This window comes from Podarcis pityusensis (genome assembly GCF_964106645.2).
Source record: "Podarcis pityusensis genome assembly, chromosome: 6".
Taxonomy (NCBI): domain Eukaryota; kingdom Metazoa; phylum Chordata; class Lepidosauria; order Squamata; family Lacertidae; genus Podarcis; species Podarcis pityusensis.
Window position 1 is genome coordinate 34,713,994 of NC_138030.1, and position 27,523 is coordinate 34,741,516.

General features: G+C 41.6%; 1 long non-coding RNA gene across 1 annotated transcript in view; it reads left to right on the forward strand.

Moving 5' to 3' along the window:
- LOC308479355 overlaps positions 1-14,060 on the forward strand; it is a 41,191-nt gene extending 27,131 nt beyond the window's left edge. Inside the window, exons 2-3 of the long non-coding RNA XR_013987637.1 lie at positions 11,998-12,151; positions 13,690-14,060. This is a non-coding gene — a long non-coding RNA (uncharacterized lncRNA). The remainder of the gene's footprint in view (positions 1-11,997; positions 12,152-13,689) is intronic.
- Positions 14,061-27,523: the final 13,463 nt, after the last annotated feature.

Genomic DNA, 27,523 nt, shown 5'->3' on the forward strand with positions numbered 1-27,523 from the left:
TCATAGAGCGGTTGCAGCAGGAGTCAATGTCTTTCTTTGCACTTAACATTTTCAAAGCAATATGTCTCATTGTCTCTTTAAGGGGAAAACGTAGTTGGAGAGCTTTCATTTTGCTAAATCATAGGATAAAGGCTACAGTTACCGTTATTTGCATGGATCTTCTGAAGTTGGTATTCTTTTAATCTTCCTGTTCACAAAAGCAAAACAAACAAACAAACAAACAAACAAATCAACCCTGTGAACCCAATCTTTTCTATCATTAGTTCAGATCTCATTTGCATTGCAGACTAATGGCGTGGTGGTCATGTATGTATTAAACGAAGATAGTTCAGTCCCTGCCTCTGACAATAGACCTCTAGAAACTAAAGGACAAGCCTGCCAATTTCAGGTTTGCATACATGAATAATACACTAAATAGGAATGCTTATATTTTTTCAGTCTCTGATCATCATTTCCTAAAATCCTCTTTTCCAGCTTCCTTCTCAGTGATGGCCTATTTTCCAGCAGTATCTACCTGAAGCTGGCTTGCATTTTAAGCAGTTGAGCCATGTCACTGGTTTTACATCATTAATGGGATTCAAGGAGTCTTCGGCAGACTTGTCAGGTTTCGTTGTCATATTCACAGAGATTAGGAATGGATCATGTGAACCTTTAAGTAAATGCTCATTTCTTCCCAAGAGCTGTAATCCACTACACGGTCCCGATGGGAGGCCACGTGTTCTAGTTCCTTAATGTCCCTGCCTAGAATTCATTCCGATTGTCAAGAAAATATGTGGGCAAAAGCTTTCAACAGGAGCAGCCAATGTGATGCATTCCATGTATTGATAGATTACTACCCCTCTCATCCCCAACCACTGGTCAAGCTGGCCGAGGCTGCTGGAGTTCGGAATTGGACAACATCTGGAGGGCACCATGTTGGTAGCTGCTTTGCACATTTCACACATTTCATTAAACTAAATGAAATAAACAGGACATATATGTGCATGGCTATCATAGCACTTTCACAAAAGTTACAGTGCAGGTCAGTCCGATGTATATTATAAGAGGGACATCTGAATATATGCCAAATATCAGAAATTCAGTGAAGCCAGTGAAACAAACTGGGCAATCCCAAAAATTAAAATCCAGAAGTTGAAGGTTCTGAATAACTTTGTACATTTGGACTTATACCATTTTCCTTCATAGAAGTCTCTGGCAGCGGTTCTCAACCCCCCCCCCCCCCTTGGGGCACACTTTCAGAATAAAACAAGAAGAAATAACTCATAGCAGTGCTTTATTTAGAACACGCAACACAACTATTTTGTAATACGATCATAGGACATCCAGAAAGTAAACTATAAAACAATGCAGCTACATAAGAATATGAATCATTCCCAAAATCTAACTATAAATGAGTCTCGTATATATGTACCTTAAGTATGTATTCAAACTCAATGAGAGGTGTGAGCTTGCTTTTGCCAGGAAAGCTCATTTCCTCATCAACACAAAAAGTCTTTTTTCTTATCTTTCATATTTGTCAGAGTTGAAAATCCCTGTTCACAACAATATGCCATGGAGAACTGCAGAACATTAGTCAACACTCTTGAAGAGAGGCATAGATACTGCTTCTGATTGTATATCCAAAAAGAGTTCAGTGGCATACTCCCGTGTTTCATTTTCAAGGTGCAATCACTCAAAATGCAGAACATTTCCTCCTCCTCATTCGATGTCAGTCCTGAACAGCTGCAATCCGCAAAGGGGTCTCTAACCCAGTCAAAATTTTATGTAGACAACAATTAGAAGTAATGATCACTCTTTCCTATCAGTGTTGCAATATGTTCCTGTATGAGGCCATACAATTCATTGCTCGTCTTAAAACTTTTTACCAGTGGGAACATTTTGAGGTTATGTTGCATCGCTCTTCTACACCAGAGCTGAAGCTTTTTAAAAATGCAGTTTGTTTCATAGCTGTCAACCTTCCCTTTTTTTGTGGGAAATTCCCTTATTCCAGCTGCTTCCCGCTGCTATCCTGGATTGTTAGATATCCTGTAGACTGTCCCCGGGACAGGTGAGGCTGCTGATCCCTTATTTTCAAATCTGAAAGTTGACAGCTATGGTTTGTCCGTATCTGTGAGAATATTGTCATTGCAGCCCTGCATACTGGCAAGAGCTCATCCAACCAGGTAAAGATATTGGCCAAATATGCCAGCTTTGCCAGTCATTGTCACCCAGTTGGTGGTACAATGTATTCTCTTCTTGTTCCAAAAACTCTCTTTATTCGTTCTTCAGCTCTAACATCTGATTTAAAACTTTTCCGTGGGACAGCCAGTGAACCTCAGAGTGCAGGATTGGGCACTGATACTTCGATTCCATTTCTTTGCAGAGTTGCATGTTTTTAGTGGCTTTGCTTTGATGAAATTCAGGGAGCACAGTCTGATCGAGAACCAACTTCAAATCAGCTTCAAGGGTCTTAGAGATTAATGACTCTCTGTGTAAAAAAACACTGAGTTGATATTACATCTGGATTTTTCTCTTTGATGAGTGCCACCAAGCCTCTCACACTGCCTGTCATACATGGCACTTCATCCGTACAAATTCCAATACAAGAATCCCAGGAAATCACCCCCCCCCAAAAAAACAACAACCCTCAGACATGGTTTAGAAAATATATTGTCCTCTAATGTGTTTTACTTGTTTGTTGTAAAGTAGAAACTCTGTAATTCTTTCATCATTGTGGATGAATCTGACATAGGCAAGCAACTGTGCTTTTCCACTAAAGTCGGTAGCTTCACCAACTTAAATGGCAAATTTAGAATTTTTCTTCGTTTCAGAAACAGACTTCTCAATATTAGCTGATATATAACTATTCTTCTGTGAATTATATAATCAGACAAACGAATATCCATAACTTGTCACTCAGCATCACCACCAAACAACATTTTCACAATCAAGCTGCAGGCAGGCTTAATCAATTTTTCAGCTATTGTATGTGGTTTTGTCTGTTAAGCAATCAATTCAGCCGCTTGGTAAGATATAATTTGCATCTTATCTGAGACTCTTAATAGCATTTCAAAATATGACCGTTGGCATTTCTGCTCTTCCAAAGCCTTTCAAAATATTGAACATTATTGTTTGCCAGATTTCCATGTTTGACAACAAGACGTCTTTTCATCTTGTTTGGGGACATATTGGAATTGGAAAAGCTCCTCACCACAGATCAAACACATAGATTGAGGGACATTTTCACCTCCAGTCCACATGACAGCAAAGCTCAGATAGCTATCCACATATTCTTGACTAAACCTTTTTCGGGGGGAAGGTTTGCTGGGGCCTGCTACTGGTGTCGAATTAGATGAGTCCTCTCCAGCACTCAGTTCAAACAGCGATTCTAGATTACAACTAGGATTGTCTTCAGTATCACCTGGTGCTCTTGCTCTCAGATTTCCATTTTCGGCAAAATAAATAAATAATGATATTCTACTACGCTACACTGAAATGTTTAAATGTTTCTTTGATTGTCCTTGAATCTTCCCACCACACTTGCCATCCTCTCCTGCTACACCCTTTGAGAACCCCTGGTCTATGGACCAGATTTTGCAGCAAGATTTGGGATCAAGCAGTAGATTTGTCTTAGGTAGGAATGGCTAACTTGTCTCTGTCAAGGGTCGCATTCCCTTGGGGATAAACTGTCAGGGACCACACGCTGCCAGTGGACTGGTCCAAAGCCAATAGTAGGGTCACAGCCACAAGTGGATGGGGTTGCAGCTTTTCTCTCTCTTGCTTTCGGCCACTCCCCTCTCGCTCTTTTCTCTTCCCAGCAGGCCATGGAGGGAAGGAAGTTCACTCTTGCTAGGGGCTGCTTTGATAACTTACAGAGCGCTTTTTAAATTAGTGAGGGCTGCATGAAATTAGTTTGAGGGCTGCCAAATGCACACCCTGGTCTTAGGCAAACATATAAAATAGATATGAAAAACCACGACTCTGTCAAATGGATAGTCTCCTCCTGATGCATATCTGCATGAAAGTGTCTCTTCTTTATGAAGTTTAGATCTTGTATGGCCCAAACCACATTTCTCTTATGGACAAAAAGAATATGGAGAATATGTTGGTATGAGGTTTCTTCTCTCTCAAATCTATGAGTGAGGGTCATGGCCTCTGGAGCCCACCTATGGTTTTGAGGGTCCTTTGAACTTGGGAGCAGAAATATCGCTGTCCCTGTCTTCTGTCCCAGAGAGAAAAGACTTCCAAGTTATTTCAATATATTCTCATATCTTGATTGATATTCATTACTATTCATTCTTCAAAGACTTGAACCTGTTACTATCTCTGAAGCTCTTTGGACTAGTTCACATAAAAAGTTTGTCTTTGAATACAAGCAGTCCTTGGTTCTCTTTGGGCACATAGCAGATAGTAAAATATGCCCACACATTGTCCATACATGAATCAAGAAATCATTGAAATTTCTCATGTACAGTGGTACCTCGGGTTACAGACACTTCGGGTTACAGACTCTGCTAACCCAGAAATAGTGCTTCAGGTTAAGAACTTTGCTTCAGGATGAGAACAGAAATTGTGCTCCGGCGGCGTGGCAGCAGCGGGAGGCTCCATTAGCTAAAGTGGTCTTCAGGTTAACAACAGTTTCAGGTTAAGAACGGACCTCCGGAACGAATTAAGTTCTTAACCCAAGGTACCACTGTATATAGGGGAGAACCCTGCAATAAGCCCTGGTTGCCTCTTCAAGGAGTCCCCACTTTCCCATTGCCATGAACTGCATATATTGAAGCCAGTGACGAAGTGGAGAAATTTCAATATCTGTTCAGCCCTTCCAAATGAGCGGTTCCAGTTGGCAGAGAATAGAAACACTGAAGGATTGAAGGCAAACTATGGTTCTAATTTGCCAATTGATTTTTTTTTTATTGCTGCAAAATAATTGCTAGTCTTTCAAGAAGAGCAAACCAAAGCAAGGGTTTGAAATGGAGCTGAGAAGATAAAAAGCGGCTGAAAACACATCAATTAGCTATTCCATTTTATTAGGAGAAAGTGTTTTATATGTAATCAATTGTTAATTTGCAACCAACACCCACTTGTATTGCTGAAACTATTTATTCCATAGCACTGTAATAGGATGAATGTTAAGTTCTATCCCCTCCAATGAGTAGCAGTATATGGCTCCTCTTATGCTGAAGAACAAACATTTAGAAGTGGCAGGGTTTTTTTTATCGTGCTGATTGTAATTTCCTCTGAGTTATTTTGTTGGTTTCAAAGTATTTTCAAGCTGCAGCCAGTGTCTGAATCTAACAGCTGCTTCTTGCAGTAGAACATGCATGTCCTAAGGCAGTGTTTTTCAAAACTTTCTACCTTTCGGGAACCCATGCGCCACTCTCAGCAAAAGAACCCATACAAGTCTGCCATGCAATCCCTGCATGTTACAATAGACTGTAGGGCAGATAGAAAACAGTTTTTGGCTTCATATTCACCTTTGGGGGGGTGTTCACATGCCAGCAGTGGGTGTAGCCACCTGTCCTGTTCTTACTGGGCTCCTGAGTAAACATGAAGCTTAGCAGCAGCAACACCAATGGGGCAGCAACCATAGCAATATCCAAGGGAAGTCCAAGGTCCAAGCAAGCAGAGTCCACTGCAAAGAGTCAGCCCATGGCCAGGTTTGTCATAGACATGAGATCTAATAGTAGGCAAGTGACGGAGCTGGGACATAGACATTGTTCCAGTAGCTCTTCCAGGCCAGCACTTGGGGAGGGGGTTGAGCTAATGCTGCTGGAACTACCACCCAACCTCATCTGGTTCCTATCAACACCCATCTCTCCAGAGGTCTCTCTGAGGGGAGGGTCTTATTTTTGAGACCTCTACTCCTGGTAAATCCTTGTTTGTAGCTGGGCACTTCCTTGGTTGGCAAATAAGACTCTTGGATTCTGGGTGTGGACAGCCACATTTCAGGCTCATTGCAGGCACATCTTGCTGCCTCATCCCCAGATGTAACCTGATCCAGGGCTTGGTGCAAGGTTGGGAGCGCCTAGTGCACTTCTGAGGACTCCCTTTGTTGGACGTAAAATCACCCCACAGTCTCTCATGCACACAGATGCATACAGGCCCCAACCTCAGCTGCTAGATGCTCATCAAAATATCAGTCTGGGGAAGGAGGAGGGCCTTAAACCTCTCCATCCACCCCCAAACTTTGCCTGCTTTTATTGTTATCATTTTGCCGCTAACAACATCATCAGTGAAGTCTCTGGGGTAAAAAAAAATATGCAACTGGGCATTCAGAAGAGTCTCCCACACCACCCTGCTGCCGTTGGCCCACTGCCTTAAAGGAGAGGTGCAAGCTGTTTAAAATAGTGCTTTTGCAAAGCATGTTAAGGCAGCCTGCAGTGCTAAGCAGGATTCCTTCCCCATCAGTCAGTGCAACAGGAGGGCAATCCTGCTTGATCCAGGTGTGTGAGACAGCTCTCTGCAGGGAGCTCTCTCGTGCACCTGAAGCTGCTCAATTTGGCTGAGCATGTAGTAGATAGCAACATGACTTTGAAAGGGAGGACCCCCTCCCTTTAGCAGTGCCTGCTGCCTACTTTGAAGTCCTGGCTTTGGAACTCCAAAGCACCAAATCCCACCCCCCACCCCTGCACTGCAGAACACAAGGGCGGCAGTGCAGTTGGACTCACATCCTGTTTGTGGGCTTCCATACACATCTGTTAGGCCACTGTGAGAACAGTATGCTGAACTTTGTGGCCCTTTATAGTCTGATACAGCAGGGCTCTTCTTACCCTCTTATGAACCACAATTAAGCAAAGTCTTACACTTTACTGTTAAAACACACACTCCATAGTATGAACAAATTGATCCTTCAAGTGTATTGATGATCAGGTCAAAATGGTTTGTTCCAATTGCATCAAGGAAATCGACTCTGATGAAAGACAATAATTTGAAGAAGGAAAAAAATCCTTCCAGAACCAGGAAACATTGGCTTTTGGGCTGATGATTATGCCACAGAACCAAACAGTAATCCTACTTGCTCAAAAATAAAAATAAAAATAAAAAAACAAGAAGGAAACAGGGAGACAATTCCCACGCCTCTCAAATGTTTATCATGCAAAGTTTATTTTGCTTTCCTACCTGTTATTATCAAGCTTCCAAATGAATAAGCTACTTGAATACAGCTCTTAGTACTTTTATTGCTATCTAGGGTGAAATGAAATAAATAACAACAACAACAACGGCATTTTAATCATGTACCTTTATAGGAAATTGTGTGACTGGGATAATTGATACCAAGAGGAATAACTATAGAACATAGCTAGCAACATTCCATTACTTTAATGATTTTTACATTTTCAACTGCAGTGAAAATGGCTTTTATATTAAACAACCTTGAAATATATATTCACTGCTCTTTTCTTAACTATTACCAATTCTGACAGTAAGAGTTGTTTGACAGTGAAATGGACTCCCTCGGAAGGTGGTGAACTCTCCTCCCTTGGAGGTTTTTAAACAGAGTTTGGATGGTCATCTGTCATGGATGCTTTACCCTCAGGGTCACTTCTAGAACTACAATTCTATGATTCTATGTCCCGCTCAACATACCTTCATGCATTCTAGTCACCATGTGCATGTCTGACAGCAATTACAGACTACACACGCAGGGTAACCCATCACAATATGGGGTGGGGGTAAAATACCAACAGTTTGTGGAACAGAACATTTTGGGAGGCCCAGGTTTTCTGAGACTTGCACCACCGTGACATCATAAGATGCAAGTTTCTTCTATTTCTTCACAGCTATGAATGGTAGATAAATGAGTCCTGTTGTCATTTGCATTTAATCTTCTGAGCAGGGGAGTACCTAGGGGTTGGCCAACTTGACCCCCACCAAGAGCCCAGGCCCGGGGGGTGGGGCACACAAAAATTGTGCCTTTCCACTCTGGCTTGGAGTAGCAAGGAGCCTACCAGTCCCTCCACATACTCTGTGAGCTGCTCCTCTGCTCCTCCAAGTGGCCGTGCAAGGTGCACAGAAAGAATCCAGTTGCTGGTGTGGGCCACTGAAGCAGCACTGCAGGCCCCCTCTCCATTCTCTGCTCTGCTCTGCCCTCCCCCATTGTCAACTGGCCACTTTCAGACTTCCATCTGCTGATGCGGTTCTTCTTTCTTTGACCACAGACCTAGGCTTCCAGGCAGAGCATCACAAGCCCTCTGGGCGAGCCAACAAGAAGAAGAGACAGAAACTGTGATCTAACCAATCTACTCCCTTCTCTACCAGCTGTGTCTCTCTGTTCTCTGCCTCTGATCTGTTTGAATATGAGCCGCAACAGGGATGAATGAAATAACAAAGAAGGGTAAAGTGTACTTTGACTGCCTAGGTCAAAAGTTGTTCCAGACACTGAAGACAGATTTTCAGTTCTGGTACTGTTCGGTGAAAAATGAGTGAGTGGCAGCTGCTCCCACTCACAAATATAGCATGCACATATTTAGAATTGCACACACATGGAACTAACGCAGAGAAACACAAGGACATGGGACTCATTGACAAATATGCTTCGACTTCCACCAGCAGCCCATAAGTTGTACCCTTCTCCTCCCAGCCCACTTTTTAGCAACTGACAAGATGAAACAGCAAGAGAGTAGGAGGCAATTCTTGAGATACTGTAGACTCAAACTTTTACAGCTTTAACAGTCCCAACAACAAGGACCTTGAATTGAACCTGGAAGTAAATTAAGCAATGAATGTAGCTGGAACAAGGTTTGTGTAGCATGATCTGATCACCTGGCTACCATCAAAACCCTTACTGCCACATTTTGCATCAATAGAAGCTTCTGGGTTGCCTTTAAGGGGAACTCCATCTATAGTGCTTTACAGGGGTCTAACCTTAAATTGAGCAGAGTGCAAGGTTGGCTAATGTATTGCCTCCAGAGTTTGTTGAACTCCAGCTCTCATTATTCGTGACTATTGGCTGATAGGAGATGGTGTCCAACACATCTGGAAGACACTACATTGACTAGGCTAGAACATGAATCTTTAACCTAGACATGCTGATTATCTATCATCTATTTATATTTATATCTATATCTATATCTAACTATCTATCTATCTATCTATCATCTATCTATATCTGTATTCAGTCATGTGAGCCTTTGTCCACCAATAGTGGTACAACCCAGACTATAAGTTTACTATTTCAGTGAGAATTAGGCCTTCGCAGTCCATGTAACAGTCAGGTAAAGCAAACTGCTGGCATCACCATATGATGAGGGACTAAGAGACTCGTGTCTATCCTAGTCCACCTGGTGAGTTTTTAAGAAAAGATGACATTTGAACCTCACTCTTAAGTCACTACTAAATCTCAGTTTAGATCTTTTTATGAAATTGTTCAGTCTTACTAACTCTGTTCTTCTCCGCTAACATGATGAAATATGACCTTAGTTTCCACCTTGTCCTTAGTCTGTGAGCAGTGTGGCATATGTATCATTGTTGAGTTCCTTCAGACCAGTTAATTCTATTAATAATTCAGTGTTTAATCATTCAATTAAATGTATCATTGTCCTCATCTAGAGGGCAAAACATAGAATATTATCCAGTTCAATTAGCATCCCAGAATATTCCTTGATAAAGGGTTTGTTGTTGTTGTTTTTGAAGGATAAGATTTAAAGAATATATAGGCAGAAGGCTCCAAGAATATCCCCACACTTTGTACCACATAGTCATTATTTGGTAGAGCAATTATCTACTTCATTTGCTAAGGCCTTTATTGAATTTCAGAGTTCCACATTCCACACTGTTGTCGCTGGGACACTTACCAGTGGGGGCCAGCCCAGAAGTGGATTAATAAATTGTTTCTTCTTGCTACTGTGGAACTAGATAAAGGGAAGGTTCAGTGAACTATAGTTACCGTAGAGGTATTGCACCATCACAAGAGGGAGGTCAAATGGTCATGAGCTGGTCTTTTGGGATGTGGCCTTCACTGCAAGAAACATGTTCTTAAATACAAAGCTTGGAGGATAACCCTTGGGAGCTCTTTCAGTATTCTGGCTGTTCTAACGCAATTCAGCACAGAAAAGCAGCTCAAAAGTACATTGATTAAATTATTAATGTTTACTTGATGCAGCCCATTGAATAATTAGGAAAGGAATGCTTTGCTTATTTTCAGAGATACTGTCAGATTTTTTTTAACTGTGCGCTAGTACAGTGAAGAGCCCATTAGTACAGAAAGATGAGAGAGCATGTTTGTTGCCCTGATAGCTTTTCAGTCAAGCATCTCCAGGGCTGAATTGGAATACCTAGTTAACACAAGCACTTGGCAGGAATTAACCCCTTCAAGCCAAAATTCCTGCTGATGGGCATTGCTTCCATCCAGGTCCCAGCAGAAGGGGAGAGAAAAGGCAATATGGAACCTGGTTGCTGCATTGGAGACAGGTGATCTAGAGAAGGGGTGGGCAACCCATGACCCTCCAGATGCTGCCAGACCTCACCTCCCACCACCCCTGATCAATGAGCGTGCTGCTTGGGACTGATTGATATTGGGAGTCCAATAATAACTGGAAGGCACCAGGTTCCTCTCCCTTGAACCTCAACCCTACTATGGCAAGCTTCCAGTTTCCAGTAGTTACTGCACATATACCTTTACTGTTAAAGTAGCTACATACAAGTATGACTTGTCTTCTTGTGCCATTAATAACTGTGAAGAAAAAAGAATTTCAATGGGTGCAGCATCTCTCCCTGCCTTAGATTATAAAAAACGCACCTACTCCAATTCCCTCTTTCAAAGAACACTTGACAATTCAGGGTGATATCTAATATTAGTCATATGCTGAGCATACCCACTGCAATAAAGAGGTCTGCTCTGAGCATTACTCAGTTGGATATCAGCCACATAGCACAGGCCTTCCATGCATTTAGTCACCAGTTTGTGCATCATTTTGTAAGTGCAACTGCCTCCACCTCTGTAAACTTGCCTCCTTAATACAGCCTCCAGCCATGTACTCCTTTCCAATGAGCGTATACACTCTCACCTGGAGTGCTCACCAAATGGCTCATCTTCCAGAGGATTTTTTTCTTTACCTGTAAGTGCATCTACTGGGAAGAAGCATGGAGGGAGCATAATAGTAACAACAGACTTCTAACTGCTTTCCGTGATCTTTCATTGCACCGTAATCCATCTCTATATCTGGTTAATCTGCCACATCTCTTTTGGCTGCGTACTTATGTGAAATAATGCCGGAGAAGTCCACATTTGGCCCACATTGCCTTTGAGCAGAGTGTTTGAATCCTGTTCCATTGCTGCCTGCCCTCCTCATTTCTTTCATAGCTACGTGGTGGGATCTCCTTTTGGTGTCCACACAAGCCATCTGTGGAGTAACAGTCCATTTTTGCAGGGATTGCTAACATCAATGTGCCTATTTGCTACAGTGACCTCCTAAGTGGGAAACAACTGTGAGGCCTCCGGCAATGACTTCCACCTGTGTCTGCCACATAAAGTCTAGCAATACCCTCATCACATTTTTGAAAGATAATGGCCTGAGCACTTAGGTCCAGATCATGGCCTCAGACATTGGTTTCATGCAGATGCTAAGACCTGTTTGTGTCAACTGAGAAGTAGCTCTGCAATGAGAGATGTCTCCTTAATTTGGTTCTCAAAAATATGCCCTATTTACAATTTGGTTTAAAAATAACCAAGCACTTGACAGATATTTTCTAGACTGCTGCCACAACAAAAATGTGTTTCATGCCTGTAAAGCAACAATGTCAAAGCAGTATTGTCGCTTCTGTTATTTGTTATCAGCATAATAGCAGAAGAACTCCTTTGGAACAAATAGAATATAATATGCATTTCCAGAGTTTTTTTATGGTTATAAATTGCCATTCTGTGCTGGAGTCACTTGCAGTCATTAGCAAATAATGACAATATAATGATAATCTTCAATGCTCATGAATCTCGCACCAACCTTTCTGCTGAGCTTATAATTAAGATGTCAGAATTAATTTGTCTTGGAAAGCTGAGGCTTTTTTTTTGTTTTTAAGAGGGGGGAGCCAAGATTGATTCCAGCTTCATGTACAGATAACAGTCTGACTCTCCTGCATTGGCTGCAAGGATTCTCCATAGTGTGAAGAACAGTGCACTGGAGTGGAAATGAAGCTCTCTTCTCTACGTTGATAGATGTAGATGTCAATTTTTGTAAGTATAAGACGTAAGGAAGAAAATAAATCTGCTTTGCTTAAAAAGAAAACATACTTTTGCAAGCAGATAATCAGGGATACCAAGAAGCTTCCTGCTTCATCAGCGGATGCATATGTTTGTGGCAGGGTAATGTTGTATTGTCTCCTGGGTTTAGTCTTCTGTAAATAATTCCATGTCCTATATTTCTTTCTCTCTAAGATACATGCTACTGTACAGAATACTGAGAATTATAAGAGAATCTAGGTTCTGAACATATGCAACAAAAACCAGAATAACACCAACAGAAATACCCAAGCTCCGTGCTTAACTATCCTAGCTGCTTATGCCTGGTTTCTTAACTGACCAGTTTTATAATCCATCTTCTGTAATTTTATTACGGTTGATTCTTAGGTATTGCAGATGAGCTCATCCATCAAATCAATTGCCTTGAAAATGAAACCTTTTTAAAGTGCTGCTTTACAATTTGCAAAATATATCAGAATGTGGCAGTGGGTATTATGGGACAAGTAAACTTCACTTAGCTTGTATTGCCCAATATAAAGAAGTTGATTGTTAAATGGGAAGGCTGTGAGGCAGGTTGTATTTGATTGCAAAAATCTAAAAAAAAATATGAATGATAAATTTGGAGGAGGGAGAAGTTGTTCCACTTTCTATTAATTCAGTGTCCATCTTATTTTGAAATAACCAAGAAACTCAGATGGCTACCTGAATTGTTGCACATATAAATTCCTTACCCATTGCCTGGTTGTATGCAGCCATCACAACCACCAGTTATAAGTTATAATTTTTGTCTCTCACCACAAACTGGTGCATTCACTCTCATCTTCACCACCCTTTTTGTCATAAAACAACAACATAGTTCCCCTCCCCCCCAAGTCACATATGTAGGCTCAAAAATTTAACAGCTGCATGTGCTGCACATGTGAGAGTTGGCATATGCAGGAATTCATAGTGGGCAGCAGGAACCTTGTGGTCATATAAATCAGACAAAAGTCAATTTTCTTGGAGGCTCTGGTCCAAATGGAAAGCAGATCGCACACTTTCTATAGGCAGCACAATATTCCATCTTCCATGTTTGTTACCTGTTAAATTTCAAATATTATGTGATTATTCAAATGGTCTAAAAGCCACTTCTGGAAAACCAGCAGAATCTAGTGGAGGTTTAGTGCTCATGTCCCTGTTATTTGCTTCCAGGAAAAAATCTGTTAGCAATCCAGTTAACTTAGAAAATCATAGGCGTTTTGCATTGTAATTTCACATGAAAAAAATTTGGGGTGGTATTCTTCCATACAGCTTTTTCCCGCTATTTAAAATTTAGAATGGTGATCAAAAGGCCACAGTTCTATAACTACAGGTAATGCAGTGTAAAAGGAATCTTAGGATTCTTATGTTTTTCTGTTAATCTGTTTTATTGTAGGTATTTTAAATTTGTTTTTAGTTCTGTTGTATGCTGCCCTGAGAAGTTCTTTTTACAGAGTCTCAAAGATGTGCTCTCCCAAGCCCACATTCTCAGCATGTTCACATTCTTCTCTCAGTGACAACTATGCTGACTTGGTCATGTCCACAGGATGGAAGATGTCAGGGTCTCCAAGGACATGCTCTATGGGTAGCTGGCTTCCGGCACCAGGCCCATTGGCAGACCGACTCTGTGTTACAAAGATGTCTGCAAATGAGACACGAGGGCTTGCAACATCAAACCCACCATGTGGGAATGTCTTGCAGATGACCTCAGTGCCTGGAGACCAAAAGTCAGGTTTGACTTCACCCCCGAAGGTGCACTCTTCCATTGTCTCCTGAGACAGACAGATGCCACCACCACCACCAACTCTTTAAAAATATAATGGGGTAGATTACCTGTAAATGAGACTTTCTCTCTCTCCAGCTTCTAAATACTGGCTTAGCTTTCCTTCTGTTTCATTAATTTGTTCTTTACAAATACAGTGGTACCTCGGGTTAAGTACTTAATTCGTTCTGGAGGTCGATTCTTAACCTGAAACTGTTCTTAACCTGAAGCACCACTTTAGCTAATGGGGCCTCCTGCTGCCGCCGGAGCACGATTTCTGTTCTCATCCTGAAGCAAAGTTCTTAACCTGAAGCACTATTTCTGGGTTAGTGGAGTCTGTAACCTGAAGCGAATGTAACCCGAGGTACCACTGTAATGATGCTTGCTTTTTTGAAATACACATCATTGTCATTATGACATCTCTTTCATATTACTTTTGAAAACACACTTTCCATTGCACGTCATAGTTTCTAACAAAAAAACTGCCACAGTCCACATTGTCACAGATGTGGCTGTCAACCATTTTTCTCCAGATGGAACTGCACTGGCCCTATAAAACTCAGCATTATCAAGCTTAAAACACATTATTCCCTCTAGTGGATTCCAAATGCTGAAAAGCTTGTAGCAAAATTAATTAAAACAAATTATGTTTGTGGAGTAGTCAAAGATGTATACTCTCCCACCCACCCCCTTTAACAGCCAACTCACACTTAGAGATGATTCATATATTTCCCCATTGCAGCCATATGTCTGGAGCACAACTCATTAGTACCATATGGCCAGGGGCTCCTATCGTTATAGCTGGTAACTGAGCAACATTGGGATTCAGAGCTGGGCACAATCAGGTGATACACCATCCGGATTTCTGGGTGATGCTTGTGTGAGTAAAGGTTCCCACACAGTCAATATGACCATGTGGTTAAGCTTCAGTCACTCCATAATTGCAATCATGTGGTTGAATTGATGTCTCCCTCCCCTCCTGCAAATTAGCTTCCTTTCTTGAGCAATAAAGAAACACCATACTTTAAAAGTTCCTGTTGTATGTGTCATTCAGGAATTCCTGTCCATATATATATATTTACCTCCGGCCCATTCTGAGATTTGAACCTCTGATTCAAACACTGAGCTCTGCAACAGTTCTTACTTTAGCATTACTGGAAAGCAGAACAGCTTCCTTTTAGAACTGCTTAAATGTTGCAAGAATAAGAATTCAGAGGAACTTTACTGTGTGTTCTTTTTTTAAAAAAATACTTAATGTCACAGAGTTCAAGATACCATTTTCTCTCTGGTTTCATGAGGTGTGCTAGGATTACCACAGCGAGGAGTCCAGGCACCTACTCAGGTTTTGTGTTTCCTTTGGAAATGAGACACAGCAGAGACTGTGGTGTCTTTATGATATATGGTTTATTTACAGATATATACAACCTGAACCTAGGATGGAGGTTCATGGCCACACTCATGGATTCAAACTGACAGTCCACATTGTTCTGACAACCCCGCCCCCCTTTCTCCAGCTTGCAAACTGTTTGTTTCAGCTTACATAAGGCAAAACTGCAATCCTGAAAACTCTATTACTGGCCTTTTTTCTGCTTAACTCTGACCTCAGGGAGGGCTTCACCCATTTTCCAGCTGATACAGCCTTAGCTTTGTGATGGCTTTCTTAACAGGCCATCACCCATCCCTTTTGTGTTATTTTAATGGCCTATCTCTCCATGTGATTACTTCATCAGGAAGCCAGACTGGCTGATATTTTAACATGCAAGATTCTATCTCTGGCACCCAGAAATTAGAAGCAGAGTCCAGAAATTAGAAAGGGAGCCAGGGCACCCCACAAAGATATAACAATACCATACAAAGACTGTTAAGGACTCTTCACACTGTCTTTGGTCTTCTTTATACGGATTCATGGCTGGCCTGCGAGTGCTCCAATTGGAGAACAGCCTTTACCGAAGGTGTCATGGGCTCTGAAGATGCTTGAACTCAGGACGAAAGGGAGAAATGCGCTAAGAGGAAGGCACGCTTGGCAAACCCTCACCATAATCAACTCCCGCCCGGAAACCTATGTCCCCACTGTGGAAGGAGGTGTGGATCCAGAACTGGCCTCCACAATCACTTACGGACCCACTGTTAAAACCGTGTTTATGGAAGACAATTTTACTCAGCGACAAGAGAGAGAGAGAGAAAAGTAAATACTGACCTTTCCTCACTCATCATCACATATCAAGCACAGGGAATAACTCCTTGTGCTAGGCAGCTACACAAGAATTGGTAATAACAACAAATTTCCATGATCCTGGGGGGGTCTTTGTTCTTGTTCAAGCCTGGTCACTTCTACTGTAGTGCACAAGCAAGTTGCCATTTTTTAAAAAAATTCAACGGGGCATGAAGGCTATTACCCATATTAGTCTAATGGGATGTCACTAGAGTGGGGGAAACTCCAGTGCCTTTAATGGATAATAGGCTGATAAATGGAGAGTTTCCCCCATCACTGCATTTTCCTATAAGGAAAAGCCACAGCCATTTAGTATGTTCTTTTTATGCATCTTTTCAAAGCAGCACTGATGACAGGGGAAAAGGTTGTAACTTTATACAACACAACTGAAATCTGTCATTTTCCTCTCTGCATGAAGCTCTGGCACTGCCAGCGATAAGGTAGCAGGGATAGATAAGAAAGAAGATAAAGGCACAATGCAAAACCCCGTATTTCTAATTTCATGGGCAGTCTGATCCAAATGCCAGTTTTCTGTTGTGAAGACTAAATTGGCTCTAATCCAAGTACTCCATCTTCAATAGGCTGCATAGGCTGCAGCCACAAAATCCATGCTTTCAGAGCACTTTATTTAATTAAAGTGGATAGTCTGAACTTACAAATGTTCTATTCTAGGAGAAACAAAATTCTAGCAGCAACCAATTAAAATGTATCTTGAATGAAAACTACTTTCAAGTATCCTTATAAGGATTGAAAATGGAACATGTATAAAAAATAATCTTCATTACCAACTCTTCAGGACTTCATTTTTAATCCATTTTTTTCTGCTCAACCTGAGATTTTCTGAAAATGGTATTTTGTCAACATATTTTTAAAATATATATATACAGTTTAGTTTCCAAAAGCCTGGTTACTAGAAAATGTAAAGTCACATAATTTTTGTGTGTTTTTGCAAGGTGTTATATATATATATATAGAGAGAGAGAGAGAGAGAGAGAGAGAGGGAGAGAAACTCTTATTTACAAGAGTTTTCTGGAGGTTACTATTGCAACACAATCCTAAACATATTTACTCAGAAATAAAATTCCCAGTGTGTTCAGTGGGGTTTGCTCAATCTAGGATTGCAACCTAAGAGTAATCTTCACTGAACATGCTGGGACTTAATTCTGAATAAACATGCATGATACATGATCATACTATACTTATGTCAACCTTACCAATATGGAACTGTCGTTAAGCATATACGGCTTTTGCAAAGTGTTTGTATCTGAGTATGTCAATATTAAAACAAAATCCCAAATTGTAAATTCCTGGCAGAACTGGAGAATATTCGCAGTAGTTTTGGATGTGCAGAAACAATATTAAAGATGTGTTAACTCATTTTATTTGACACTACCTGTAATGCCTCCTTTGTGCTTACTTGGGCTATGTATATAGTATACCTTTATAGCACATTTGAAGCGCTGTAGTAAACGATAATGCAATCTACTCAGAAGTAAATCCTAATGAATTTGATGGTAGCTTACTCCCAGCTGAGTGGCATTAGGATTACAGTCTTACTAAATTTTTGACAGAAATGAGATTTGAACCAGAGAATTTCCCCCCAGATCATACCCCTACCCCCAGCCCTAGAATATGTCTCAAATACGAGGGAGTGAGAGATGCTTTTTCCCCATCTCAAAATATACTGGTGAGAAGTAAGTGCCAAGGCAGCAGTTGTCACCTTTTAGAATGCAGAGGAACTTTCATTTATTTTTCTCTAACATTACATCTGCCTGTAGCATATTAATATATATAATTGTGTATACGGAAAATATATATACTATGCACACATCCATTTGGTGTGGAGAAAGTGTTGCCCAGTATTCTCCATGTCAAGCAGTTAATTTAATGTAGTGTCTGTCTCCAGAAGTTATCAGAAGGAGCCACAGTCACACCAAGTGGAAATCTCTTGAAATTTTTGTCATATGGGTGGTTTTATTGAACATATGTTGTATAATCAATTTAAAGTGCTCTTAAAGTTGGTAAGAGGGGTGCACTACAACAGTCTTAAAGATGCAAAATTGTCTTGGAAGCATTTTTTAAAAAGCCCCCCATGCAACACACACACAAATGTTGCTGAAGATGCATAAGATTCCCAGTGACCGATTAAAAAGGACACACTTGACCTCACTAGCTGCTTAAAGGTCATCACTGAAGCATGCCTAAAACAACCCATTGGCAGCATGGCAGCACTGCCATTTACAGGAGCCCTGAGCAGGAACAGCTTGTTTTAATTTCTTCATTTTAAAAGACAAGAAAATAAATCCCTATATGCATTCCCAACGCTGCATTTGCTTGTTTCCTAGCTAACAGAGGCAGTGAAGGCTAGGTATATTCTAAAGGATGCTTGGGGCCAATCAAAAATTCATGTGCACTTGCTTCTCCATATGTGTTTTTATTACTAACAGATTTTTCAGCTGATACTATACCAGGGAATAAATTATTTAGCTGAACTTACTAACTTCTGCTACTTAATTTTTCCATTACAGTTACATGCTTCTGAATGGAATACCATAACTTCCCTCTATACCTACATGTTGGCCTGTTAAAATGATGCTTTTACGTTGAAGGCAAGATGCAGAACTAGCTTTAACTCAGGTCATGGTACAGTGCAACTGCTAATCAGCCATTAAGAGTCTTGAACAGAGATGGCATGTTCATGCAATCGCTTGTTATTGGCTCTGGTAGATGTTAAGGGCTGGTCAAGTGTTACTGATGAAAAGATATGTGTTTTAATTCGATACAGTAACTCTGCCACATTTATTTTATCACATCCTATACACCCTCCCAAAACAGGTTCCCTATTCTCTTTTTTTAGGAACATGGGGATAATTTTTTAATTGTCATATGTTGCACGTGGATTGTTTCCTTCTATATTCCCAAATACACAATTTCTCGCCTCATCTCCATGCATATATACCTATGCTCAGTGCTATTTTTCTAGAAATAGAGGTGCCGGAACTCTCATTGAATACCTCCCTTGTTCTCTTAGAACGGCAGTTCCTGTGAGTTCCCCCTGAAAAAAGCCCTGCCTTTGCTGAAAATGGTAATTTCTATCAAAAGGTATTTTGCGGCGAGGGATCCACTTGAGCAGTAATATTCCAGGAGGAGAAGTATTATTAAGCAACTCCAAAGCACATGTCATCATACACTGCTATAACGTTTGTATGTTGTTCACCCTCACAACAGTCTTATGAACTAGAAGTAACCTATTTGTCGTTGTATGGGTGGGAAACTGAGACTTACGGCGTTTCCATACTGTTGCTATTTTGTGATGGAATCCAATCACATACCATCAAATTCAGGTTACACAATTAGAGTTGACTGGGAGTTATTGCACTACAAAGCCACTTCCCAAAATATTGGACTTTTTGCTATAATGAAAGTGACAGGAAAATGCATGGGAAAGTTTGGGGCAACACTTGCTTGATGCACTGTTGCCTAATCTTTCTGTAACAAATCCGACTGAATCAGGTTGGAATAAGCAGGTTGGAAAATCCTATTCAGAAGATCCATGCCAAAGATCCATGTCAGAACACTGCAGTGACCTGTGGCTTTGACACACATTGACAAAGACGGATGAACGGTTTGGCTACACCAACAGGAAGATCTGCTCACAAGTCAATGCTAGTCCTGCTCAGAGTAGACCCACTGAAGTTAATATAACTTACTTATGTTCATTAACTTCAATGGGTCTACTCTGAGTAAGACTTCGTTGAATACAACCCATTGTCCAGAAGTGGCCTCCGGATTCCTAGGCTGCATCCTGGAAATTCCCCACTCCTCAGTTTCTTGCTTTTACTATTTAATTATTAAAATTTGGGAAAAGTTTATAATATAGTTTCATACTGTTTCTAGTCATTTTGCCCTTGAGGAAGTGAAGTGGAGTCCCTAATACGGTTGGATGGCACCTTGTCTATCTGTCTCAAGAGACAATGGAGTGTGCCTCTGGGAGTGAAGTCAAACTGCTGTGATAGCAGGAACTAAGTGACCACCAGGCACAAGCCTGGTCAGTCTGTATGGAAGTTCTGGGCTGCCCATACAACAAGACCCACCTCTTGGCCTTGCTGATGTGGTCCAAAGGAAAGCAGAGCAATACCTTTGGCATCAGCTTGGGTGCAGGAGTTGCTGGAAGGCGGTTACAAGTTGCCATTCAAGCATCTTTGGGACTCCACTGTGGATATGTGTAGGCTTTCCTCCTTAGCCTTTTCTTCTCCCAAAGATATGCCACAATGCATCAGAGTTTTACTTCTCCTAGATGGGCTATCTTCCCAGGTTAATGGGCCCCATCTGCCCCTCACTTCCTTCTACAGCATGTGCAGAAAACGCCTTCTTGACCTTTGGGCCTCTATTCATCTCATCTGCTCAGCCCACCAAAGCATGTCTTTGCATGCAGGGGAAGTCCCTGAGAATATGAGATCTATCAGCTACCCTCACCTGGTTTAGCTGGCCAGTTGAAGCTGTTCCTGGGGTGTGGCCGCTGCCACATGCTGACAGCTTCTAGGAGCCACAGGTGAGAGCTGAGTGCAGGGTGGGGACCAAAAATGGACAAACTACTCCAGAAGGAGCATGGCATGTCACCCTCCAGAGGTACTACCTTTCCCCATACACCCCAATTCTTACAATATTCTTAAAATAACTACCTCCTTGGATGTCATTGTTCATTGTTGTTATTGTTAATATCAAAGAAGCAAAATAAAAGAGATTAAAAAAAGAATTTGCCCTTCGCTGTACACATCAGTACTGAAGTCGCCTGCTGTATGCCCATACTAATGCCTGGAGACCGGGTAGTGATGTCTTCATCAGATGGAATTGCCTGGTTGATTTCCCTGCCCCCCCGAAAAAAAACCTGGAAGCAAGGCAGGCTTCTCACATGTACACACCTGGGATTCAGTGTGACTTGAATAAGGATATGGTGCTCAAGTTGGATTGAAACTAGCATGGAGACAACTGCATCCAAACACCGTATTTCACTAGAAACTACAGTATAGCACTGGGACCCGGGTAGCTGTGTGTGTACACAGATTCAAAAATGAGCAGTGGGAATGCACTGGAACCGGAGTACAGTGGTACCTCAGGTTAAGAACTTAATTCATTCCGGAGGTCTGTTCTTAACCTGAAACTGTTCTTAACCTGAGGTACCACTTTAGCTAATGGGGCCTCTCGCTGCTGCTGCGCTGCCACTGCACAATTTCTGTTCTTATCCTGAAGCAAAGTTCTTAACCCGAGGTACTATTTCTGGGTTAGCGGAGTCTGTAACCTGAAGCGCCTGTAACCCGAGGTACCACTGTAAACAGTAATGTGTACACAGCCATAGCCTAACTTTTCACAAGCTTTGTGCAAGCAAATCAGGGTCAATAATCAGGTCACCTGGAGGAGCGCCTACATAATTCTGTCTGCTCTGTCTGACAACAGCACTTCAAGGTCTTATGCAGTGATCTTTTCCCACTCTGCTGAGAGCACTTGTGGGCTCATCCATACTTTTGCTTCTTCGCTTTCCAAGCACAGGGCTGACCAGTTTCTTCCTTGGCCAACTTCCTTCCCAGGAAAAACCTGCTCTTTAGCTCCAAATCAGAGTAAACATCAATCCAGAGAAAGCCCCAATTGCCCTTTGCTGCGATTGAGTGCTAAAAGGAAGTTTCCCTGGGGGGCGGGGGGAGCAACAGGTCAAGAGGAAGTGTGGCTAAGCCCCTCTGAGTGAGCATCCACAAGAGGACAGTTCTGTTACCGTGCCTCACAAGCTCATCAAATTGTGTCTTGACTTTTGCAACAGCCAGCATGGCTGTGCCAGCCATCAGCTCTGGCACCGTTAATGGAGCCACCTACACCAGACACGACTAATGCAGAATTTTGGCCTCTTTGGGCATGTGTCTAAAGCTGTGGCCAATTCTGATTTATAAAGAAAGAAACATTTATCCCCATCTACCTTCTCCACCCCACCCCCAATTTCTAGCATGTAGCAGCTGTTACTAACACTCAAGTTTTGTCTCCACTTTACTGAGCTACTTGGAACATTTGTTACTGCCTGGGAGTAAAATAGGCACAGAGAGCCTGGTTCCAGGAATGTCATACGTGATGGGAGCATATGCATTGTTCTGCAAGAGCTCTCGTAATTGAGTTGCTCTCAAGCACTTTCTGAAACAAGGTCAAGCACTACCTCCTCAGGCCAAATAGTGTGTGGCTCAAAGCTCTGAGTCTTTGGGCTCAGCTTTGCAAAGTAAGAAAACCCTACCATTAGCTTGTCTTCCCAGTATTTTATAAATGTTTAGGCAGTGTAAAGATTTCCCTGGGCTTAAAATACAAGAAAGTCTAATTTTTGAGAAGCTGGAGTCTGCAGCTAGTCTGTTTTTTTTACTGTGGGCAGATATCTTATAAGCATGACTTAACACTCAAGACTAGAGAAATGGGAGCCAAATATTTTTGGATATCACACCACATCTCATCCTAGTTCCCTACTTGGTTTGTAAAAATGCTGTTGCTGCTATCATATCACCCTCTTTTGTGTCTGCAGAATGTTATTCCTCCCTTCCTAGGACAGCTGAAATAGCAAGCAACTGCAGTATGCTAAGGCTATTGCATATATAGCATAGCTGACTGCCCTTATAGCCTTTCTTTTACTGAACACTATACAGGGAATTTCATTCATAAACTCAGTAGCTGGCACTAATCAGCACTCATCTTCTGCCCTTTCTGAGCCAGACTATAAGATGCTCTCTCTTGGTACTTTAAGATACTGATTCTATCTTTAGCCATTTTCAGAAGCTTTGCAGTAAAAACTAAGGAGCAATTTGTGCCCCTTCAGTTACTATCTGTGTCAAAACTCTTTTGCAGAAGATACTGTAAGACTGCTCTATGGTGCTGTGCAGTTTCTGCTGAAATGGTCAGTGGTTGCCTTTTGGGGAAGAAGCAAAGGGGACAAATAATGTGTTCTCAACCAGGAATGGTGGTTGCTAAGTTAGGAGGATTTATTTCAGTATGTGGACAAAATCCTTTGTATCAAGTATTTAGCACTGCCTATTTATTGGGAAGGAAAGCTGAGCACAGATGTAAATCATTAGAATGACGACATGGTAAAACCACAGATATCCCATCTTAGTTGGACATACAAGCTACTTCACATCAACCTCAGGAGCAAAGGATCTCCAGCACAAATGACTATGTACAGCATAGCCCTGATTAGCTGGTGCTTCTGATATTGTGCTTCCACTTCTCTCTCCCTATCTCTCTGGAGTAGCTTTTTCAGCTTGAAAAAGGAGACGGATAGGGTTTTTGCTGAACAAGTGTTTCGTGAGTAAGCTTGCTAGCAGCACTTTAAAGGGTCTCTAAAAAGCAGACACTCCACCTGAAGCACGGAGGAAGGCCAAAGGGAGAAGAAATTTGCAGTTGATTCAGAGGTGTACAAATGACATTTTAAGAGCATTCATGTCTGCGTTTTATGTTAGAAGCAAATAATTTATTTATTTATTTATACATACATACATACATACATACATACATACCCCGCCCATCTGGCTGGGTTTCCCCAGCCACTCTGGGCGGCTTCCAACAAGAGATTAAAAATACATTAAAACATCAGTCATTTAAAACTTCCCTAAACAGGGCTGCCTTTAGATGTTTTCTAAATGTCAGATAATTGTTTATTTCTTTGACATCTGATGGGAGGGAGTTCCACAGGGTGGGCGCCCCTACCAAGAAGGCCCTCTGCCTGGTTCCCTGTAACTTTGCTTCTCGCAGTGAGGGAACCACCAGAAGGCCCTTGGCGCTGGACCTCAGTGTTTGACAACATTGCCAAAACACAACTCACGTGTTATTTGCCCAACCTCAGTGATGCTACCTTGTGGTATTGCAAGTCAAGATCATTTTCTGATCACACAGCGAGATGCTTTTTGAGATGGGCAACCAGAACCATACACAATATGCCATATATAGTCACACCATAAATTTACAACACAGCATTATGATGCTCCCTCTGTTGTTATCACTCTTTCCTCAAAATCCCTCATAACTCCATAGTTACAATTCCCTGCAACCCTTATTTGAGCTGTTGCTCAAATACAGCATTTTCACCTGCTATACCTGACCTAGGAAGCAGGACTCTAATTTTACAAGGTCTCGCCCAAGAGGAAAAGTTGAGCAGTTCAATCAAGCATGGTGACAGGAAGTAACCGTTGCTGACTTCCGGGTCAGCGCCATCGGTGAATGGCGGAGTTCCTCCGACTGGAGGAACGGGTTCCGTGGCAACTGGGTCTTCCCACCGTGGCGAAGGTGGGGACCCGCTAGAAATCCCAGGCGGAGGAAGCCTGGGAACGTGGGGTTCGGCAGGGCACCAGGAGCGCCCCCTACTCACGGGGAACCCCTTTTTGGGATTCCGGAGTGAAGTGGGGTGAGCGGCGCGGTGCTGCGAACTGACTGCTACTTTCATGGAGTGAAGCCGCACAGCCATCGCCGGAGAGCGCTGACTTTTTCCTGTGGACAATTGGATTTAAAACAAGTACCCGTGAGTAGAAACGGAAAATTGGATCAAGAAATATCTCAATTTGGCATCAAAGCGGGAAGGTTCAAAACAGGAAGTCCGCCTTCCGCTTTTTGTATATAGACTAAAGCAAAAACTTTGTAAGCTAAAGCCTGGAAAGCTGTTAAAAAAGTCTAAATTTCCTTCATTCAGAATTACTGAAACCCCCTTGGAAGCAGGAGAAAAGGGGGAGGGGACTTTGTTCAACCCTAGCAGGAGAGGGAGTGAAGAAGGATAAGTTTCCACCGTCTCTAACCTGGGAACGGGGTGTCAGAGACAGAAATTGTTGGAGAGGTTCATCGACTGTGAATGGAACACTTTGACAGATAGCTAAAGAAGAGAAACAAACTGATTCCAATGTTGCCTTTTGCATTCTAAAGAAACAAAATATCTGAAAAATATTTGAAAAATGAAAGTAATTTTCCTTTGTTGAACTTGCCTTAAAAAAAAAATATGGATACAAATAGAAATTGTCTCCTCTAGAGGGAGCTTGTTAAATTGTTGTTGCAGTATACTTGAGGACTCAACAGCTGTGAGATTAAGATTGTGGGACCAGTCTCTTCTGACCTTGACTAAAGATGAGCTGGGAGGAAGATTGGGTGCTTGCTCTATGCAAGACAAGTGCCTTGCTGGAACAGATGCACGAGAAGATGGATTTGATGAATGAGAAAATGGATTTGATGACTGTTGTGGTTAATAATTGTGGACAAACAGGGAACATTGATACAGAAATCATTCAGGAACCAACTCATGAACCTGCACTGTCTGGGCAAGTGCAGAAGATAATGGAGGAGGATGCGGTTGCATCTCAAATAATACAAATGGAGAGACCCGAGGCCCTACAGGAGCATAAGCCGCTGTCATTGAAGATTGAAGTTGGAGTGGGCCAGGGGGAGTTTGGAGCTGAGGAGGTTCCTAACTTTGGAGAGACCTGGAAATATGCTTTTAAATACTTTTTGGACTATAGTGATGACTGTGGGGAGTGGGTCTGTGGGGAATGGGCGGGTTTGATGAAGAGAGATGCAGACAATTTTGGGTTGGAATTCCCCAGAGACCTACTCCTCAATGAGAAAGGAAAGAAATTAAGAAAGAGACCAACAAAAGACAAGGAAAAGGGCAAGTATAAACAAGAAGAAGAAGAACTGCAGAAGGGACATGGAAGAGACTTAAGGGCCTTGGACATAAGGCTTCCAGGTTGATGGACTAGATGGAATAGACAGTAAGGACTGACACGATCCGAGACCAGGAAGAAGAGACGTTGGATGAAGATTGGAAAAAATTATAAATAAAAACTTTCTATTTGGGGAATTAGCTTAAAATTAATGAATATTAGGGAAAATGTTGGAATGAAACTATATGACTCTAGCAGAAATGATATCAGGAGTTATGTATATTTGAAAACTAAGATTTAAGCTTTAAGGTATTTTAGGGTAAGATAAGGTTAAATAAACTAAGGTAATTTGAATAACAGAATATGGGAAAAGATGGGAAGGATTTGTTGAGCTAATTATTAGGTTAAATTGTTAAGATAAATTTTGTAACAAAAATTGAGAAAGATGGAAAGAATTTGCTGAAATAACTAGTTGAACTGGAATGCAAGAAGGGAGGTATGAGGAGGTCAATGAAACAAGCAAATGGAAGTTGTAGATATGTAATTTGGGATTTGTGTTTCTTTTTTTTTCTGTCTTCCTTTTTTCTTTTTATCTTTTTGCTGTACTGTTGTACTGGTTTTTGCGTTTTCTTTTTTCTCTTTTTTATGTATTATTGTGTTGGTTTTTATGTATATATTTTATTTTCTATAATTCTGAAACTACTAATAAATATTTTTTTTTTTTTAAAAAAGGAAGTAACCGTTGCTGTCTACTGCTTTGCTACCCTAGAAGACTAAAAATTGTTTGTGGATCTGCATCTGGATCTGGAATTGTTACGCAAATTGTCTTGGTCAAGTTTAGTTAATATTCTCAGAAGGTTGCTTATTTAAATGTCTAGTTCTCATGGTTGCACCAGACAGCCAACAGGCCTCTCCTATAGATGTTCTCTGTCCCTAAGACAGGCACCCCCAAACTCGGCCCTCCAGATGTTTTGGAACTACAATTTCCATCATCCTTGACCACTGGTCCGACTAGCTAGGGATGATGGGAGTTGTAGTCCCAAAACATCTGGAAGGCCGAGTTTGGGGATGCCCGGCCTAAGATTAGGAATAAATGCCCTCCTTTACAGAGTTCAACTATTCCATATATTGGCTCTCAACAGCCTTAAGCACCAGCGAGCTGAAGCGTCAATTAAGGTCAATGCACATCAAATGTGTTTGCATACATATTGATCCAGCCAACAATTGTAGGAAGACCAGCCATGCAGTTATATTGCGGGTCTGCAATTATAGATCCACCAGTGCACCATGAATAGCCCTTTCATAATAATTTAGGAAATGTAGCATGCGACCAAGAGGTTGTAACTTAGCAGCCTTACTAGCCTTGTGTGTGGCATTAACCCATCCTTTCCCAATATGAGCTCAACTAATTACAGGCCAGATACTGGCTAATATGCTATGACAGCTATCCTAAAATATAACTCAATGGATTTTGCCACAGGAGACTTAAAACAATGAATGCCGTGCACATCTTTATCCTCTCCATTTTTGCCTTCATCTTTGCTACAGTCAGCATAGTTTAGAATAAAATGTCCAAGCTGGCAGAAAGCCAGCTCTAAGCTTTATATGACAATACTATGTGTCAGTAAGGCATTGCTTTCTTAAGGTGGATTGGTTAAGGTGGGCTGAAGTTACTAAAATTAAACAGGAACTCTAATATTTAAGGCTGCAAT